The 6020-nt window shown below is 27.6% G+C and overlaps 2 protein-coding genes across 2 annotated transcripts in view; both read right to left on the bottom strand.

The window, feature by feature from the left end:
- Window positions 1–822, bottom strand: part of LOC145242942 (protocadherin beta-2-like) — a 14290-nt gene extending 13468 nt beyond the window's left edge. Inside the window, exon 1 of the mRNA XM_080106052.1 lies at window positions 589–822. The gene's annotated coding sequence lies outside the window, so the exon portion shown is untranslated. The remainder of the gene's footprint in view (window positions 1–588) is intronic.
- LOC145242750 (protocadherin Fat 4-like) overlaps window positions 1–6020 on the bottom strand; it is a 140014-nt gene that overhangs the window by 74795 nt on the left and 59199 nt on the right. The gene's annotated exons all lie outside the window — the stretch shown is intronic.

Genomic DNA, 6020 nt, shown 5'->3' with positions numbered 1-6020 from the left:
AACTTGAAATTCTAAACAAATATGTAGTGTTTGTATCATGAATTTGATTAAAATTGAATACTTTACTGTACATTATGCCACTCCTTTAATAAATGGCATAGGAATTTGGAATGTTCTCTTTAAAAATTAGTCTCAAGGAAGCAAAACAAAAAAATAAAAAAAAATTTAAACAAACTGGAAGAATATCGAAATTGTGTTATCTGATTTAAAATAACTAAAAAAATAAATCTTTAAAATATATGAATTTCATAATATAATAATGTTTCATATGCCAACAGTATCAAATAGAATATGAACTTTATGTAACAGACTGGCCAGTGAATATAGATTCATATAATGGCGTCTAAAGAAGAAATGATTTTATAGAATATGTTCACAGTGTTCACTTACTGTCTCTTGAAAATGAGGCAAATTTTATTTTATAAAAAAATATTTAGCATTGGAATCTTTATTTTTCATACAAGAATTTAGGTAATCTATGTCGTCTGGAAGAAAGAATAAATGCATCAGATTTGAAAGAGATTCTTACAAATTGTTATTTTTTTTCTTTTTGTATAATGCAAAGAAACTATGAAAAATATTACTTACCTTTGTTGAAATTTCAAGTGTATTTAATAAGATGAATTGTCTGTTTGTAATTCACTCGAGAAGAAGTCAAATAAGTGAGATATAATATAAAAGTGAAGTTGTGTTTATGAATGTGACAAAGTAGTAGTAGTAGTCCTAAGAAGTATGCAGTGTGTGTAATGGTGGCATTTACAGGAGGAAAGAGGAAGTTGAAAATTCTAAAAAGATGGCCTACGATACTATCATCTCACCCCATATTCCTATTTACTCAATGTTTAAATTGCAACTTATTTATTTAGCTGTACAATTGTTTTTATATTTATTTTTTATTCTATAATTAACAGAGGATCGTATAGAAATAATTTATTTCAATTTTATTATGATTTTAATATTTTGTGTCTTTGTTCCCAGAATGCAATATTCTTATTCATCTTTTATGATGTACATTCTTCTCTCTATCTTTATAACTTTATCATCACTTTTTTATTTGAATAAAAATACAACTAATTGCTAAATTTTACTTTACATACATTCTGCTATTATCTATTATGCATCATTTATGTACTTGAAATCTATTAAATGTGTGTATCAATATATGTTCAATATTTAGAGAGTTAATTATTGAATAACAATTTATATAAAAACATCTATTTACAGATAATACAAGGTTTTCTTATGAAAATATTTAAAATTAGATGAATAAAATTGCATTAGTTTTTATAAAGCACTTTTTTTTTTTAATATTCATGTTTTACTATATATGTACACAATATAAATATATATATATCACATATATACACATTATTAATATTGACTTTTAGTTATAGTTGAGCTTGTGTAATATGATACTGCTTGTATGTAAATTTCTTGTATAATTTGATTTATATGTGAGTTTAATTTCAAAACAGTTCATATAGTATATGTTTTGTTTAAATGACAGATTTCAAGGATATATCATTGAAATTTCAGAAAATATTTTATGAATAATGGTCTATGTGACATTTTTATTTGTAAAGTACAAGGGAAAGTTGACTATTAAGTTGGTCAATTTTTCATTGGTTTACACTAATAGGTACACAGATGATTGCTTTAAAAGTTTGAGATATGTTTGATAAACATGCCATTGAAATGTTTTAGAAATGCTTTAAATTTCCTGTTGACTGCTTCCATTATCTAGACAAAAATTACTTATTTTCATAATTTTTTTGAAAATATTAGGATTTCATTGGCTATATAATCTTGTGTCATGTTCAATTTCTTTTAGCTGGTATACAATTATAAAATGTATATATACTGGAATATAGTCTCTTATTTTGGAGAAGAGGATTAACTTTTTTGAAACTCATGCCTTATACCTACAAATATTTCAAAATTTCATGCAATACATGATATTATAAATGTTATTTTACAAGGTAGTCACCACTTACCAAGGCGTAGAGGCCATTCAAGGATAAGGGTTAATGAGTGTACTATAGTCATCAGGACAACAGCGTAGTAATCATTAGGAGTAGAAATTAGGTATAATTTAATTATTTAAAGAGACGATTAAACAGGAACTTGTTCACATTGGACTTGAAGACTACCATGATGTAGTCAGCTAGAAAGCAGGCCAGCAGAACATGGGTGGGCAGTTCTAGGAAAGAAGCTTTGTTCATAGAATCTGCATTTAGATGTAGGCACAGATAGTGATTGTAGCTAAATGAGCATATTTTGTAAAAGTTTGGCAAGGAAGACCATAAATTGAAGGACACCACTTATTAGGTTTCAAAGCCGGTTTTGAACTTTTGAACTGATAGGGTAGTCTGATCAGCTCCTGCTCAGATATGACAACAGTACTCTATCCTAGAACGTACTTGGCTCTTATACAGAGAAGGATTGCATTGGCAGTGAGATATCTACTGGAGTGGTAGAATGATCTAACCATTTTTTCGGTGATTTCGGCAACATATTTGATAAATGTGTTCCATTTCAGATCAGGAGTGAAGATCAGTTCCAGAAGCTTGTCAAAACATTGTGCTTCCTCAAGACAAGAACGATTCATTTCAATTGGGGCCAAATGTAGGTCAGAGCATTGATGATGGAAAAAGAGAAGCTTAGTATCACAATTCTCAATGCGCTTTTTCGTAATGATGAATGAGAGTCTTGATGCTTCGGTTATAAAAGTCCAAAGCATACTTTGTCACTCACATCTCTGTCACCACTTTGAAATCAATGAACCCATCCCCTAATTGTGCTTACATCAACTGCAATGGCTTTGTAAACGATTAATAGGTGTCAGTGAATTTAGGTTTGTTTAATTTTTTTCTGCATGTGGAATTTAATGACACATGTCTGTTTCTGAAGCATATCCATTTGCATTTGTTGCATTTTTAGAGTCCCACAACGAACAGAGAGGTGAAATAATAAAAATGTAATTTGCAATCTCCTCTAATCCATTTGGGCTAAATAAAAATAAGTGTTACTTTTAGAACGTCCCTCGTATATATGAATATATATATATATATATATTATTGGTTTTTGTTTTTGCGATACATTTTTGAGTGAATATATATTATTTTAATTGGAATTCATTTTTGAATGAATTCAATTATTTACGAAATGGCATTTTTACCTTTAACCAATTTGGTACCCCCCACATGGGGAGCGGTATATATATCGTTTTTAAAACATAATTATTCACTGAAACGTGTTTCATCATCTACGACTCATCAGAGTGGCTTAATCTAGCAAGATTTGAAATTGGGACCCCACAGTAATATATATATATATATATATATATATATGACAAAACAGCTATATTCCAAATTCCAAGATATTATTCATTTTTTTCATTTATTTTTTTTCACATGTCAAAACATTCAACTCTTGACAGTATCTGTTTCATAGCACAGGAACAATCATATAATTATTACGTTGATTTTTAATATTTTCCGCAAAGATTCCTTAGAAAAGTTTAAAAGTTCCTACTTTTCTGAAGAGTTAGTGCATGAAAATATTCAAAATTAACATAATTGTATGATTGTTCCTTCCAAAACAAATACTTTCAAGAGTTTGACATTTTGACATGTGGAAATAAATAAATGGTAAGATGAATAACATCTTGAAATTTGGAACATAGCTGTTTTGTCATTTATTTGTATATGCTATGTAGTTACATTTAACATACATTGAGCTTCATAAATAAAAGGATTTGTGAAAGGTGAAATACAAGTGAAAAGGCATAGTTTTCACATGTGCTATGTTATTTTTAAAGGTGTTCTAATATAATATTGATTCAAGTATTCCAAATAATCAAAATTATCAATCCTCATCTTAAAACTTCTGAAACACAAAAATTAACTAACCAACAAAGTTACTAATTATAGAATATTTTGATTTGTATAAAGTAATAAATTATTAAAGATACTTAGGACCATAGAACAATAGATCAATAGAATATAGTTTTAGTGTCATTTATTGATTTCTCATTAGAAAAATCTAATTAGGACAGAATTTTATTAGTCATTTATCAAATATAGAAAAGACATCAATATTATTTACTTCCAATGGAATATCACTTGATGGTTGTATTTTCTGTGAAAGTATTCCAGCAGATTAGGTGTCTTCTTGATTTTGCCAAGAAAGTATTTGTATCTTTAACCATAAAAAGTTCATAAAATTATAATTATTTCTTCTATTTTTATTGTTTTTCCATTGTGATTTATCCATCGGATTATTTTTAATATGTATTAAATTATAACCAATTGAAAATGATTTATACTCATGACTTATTAAAATCAATTTTAGAAAAATCATTATGTTAATCATCACATTAATTCTAGGAATTAGTATTTTATTTATGAATTGAATTAAGTATTAAAATAGATGGATTAGGATAACAATATAAATAATCGATGCCTCTGTTCAGTCTCAAGAAACATTGGATACCCCTGTCAGGGTAGCTGCACGTGTAATTGTGAGGCACATGTTGTGCAATCTCTAACCACACCTCTCCTGAATTGGTACTACATGTGTTCAGTGGCAAGGAGAAGTCCAGGACACATGAAAACAATGCCAATATAAGCAGAGACCACATACAGCACCTGGAATTCCCAAATGGTCACCCATATTAGTACTGACCAGACTCAAGGTAACTAAACTTGGGTGACCTAAGGGGAACCGGTGTTTCAACATGATTATGCCGTGTAATATAAATGAGATAATATTAATAATATTTCGTTATGATTAATCATTTAAAATAAAATCATCTGTATTAGGAGATAAAAAAAATACTTAAAGAAATTGTGACATGATTTTGGTTATGGACAGACATTCTGTTATAATAAGACATTGTATGCTTAGTTTAGGATAACCTCAAACTTAATTGTTTGGGAGGAATGAGATAAGAAATACTGTGTTATCGTGACCTGACGTGACATTTACATTCACTATTCAGAATCCTGTATTTTATATTCATCTTGCCTTAAAAATTAACTTGAAAGGTCATAAAATAATGATCACAAACTTGAGGCCAACTAACTGGCAGTTATTTTAGATATACTGTTTATTATAATCTACATTAGAGTTACTTCCCTTGCATTTGTTCTTATGTAAGCTTATGTAAAAATAAAAATATCATGATATAAAACGAAATAAATTTTTAAAATTATTGTTAAAACAATATTACTGCTCATTTTAGAAAAAAGAAAATGTGTTTGTGTGTGCATGAGTTCCATATTAAGAGAATTAAATCTGAATCTTGTCCGTTATCAATTATTTGAAAGATTATAAAAACAACTCTATCACAACTGTTCTTACACATATTTCTTTGATTTAGTTAAAAAAAATTAATAAGTATTGAATTAGAAAATAGACTAATTTCTTAAATTTGGTCATAATCATTTGTGTTAACTTATCTAAAAAAAAACAATTGAAGTTTTTTCTACTCACTTAAAGTATTAAAATATTTTCATTTCACATACTTGAAATTCTGCTAAATTTGTAGCGTTTTTAAAATGAATTAAACTAGAATTGGAGATTTATCTCAACATATTATCATCAACAAATTCTTTAAACATATTCCAAACTATGCTGAAGAAAAAATATGAAAAATTGTTAATCAAAACAAAGGATCAAAATGTTGTCATTTTTTTATATAAATATTTCTTTTAAAATGAGTGAGTAATTTTTTTAAATAAATTTATTTCTGAAAAGAAAAACTAGAAAAAAAATGTTATTTTCTTACCTTTTTTTTTTAAATTTCTATTATATTTATTGTTGAGATGTATTGTCCAGTGGCAATTCATTAAATATAAGGTAGAATAAAATACAATGTAAAAGTTGAAAGGTATCTATAAGTGTTCCATAGTAGTAGTCCTAAGAAGTATGTAGTGTGTATAATGACTACATTCACTTGAGGTAGGGAGGTGTTGAAGCTGTGAAATAGATTGCATGCATCCGATATTCACATTTAA

Source organism: Euprymna scolopes, chromosome 21 (assembly GCF_053919585.1).
Source record: "Euprymna scolopes isolate OS-2025 chromosome 21, ASM5391958v1, whole genome shotgun sequence".
NCBI classification, from domain to species: domain Eukaryota; kingdom Metazoa; phylum Mollusca; class Cephalopoda; order Sepiida; family Sepiolidae; genus Euprymna; species Euprymna scolopes.
Note: the sequence above shows the minus strand (reverse complement) of the source record. Positions and strands in the feature narration are given on the sequence as shown.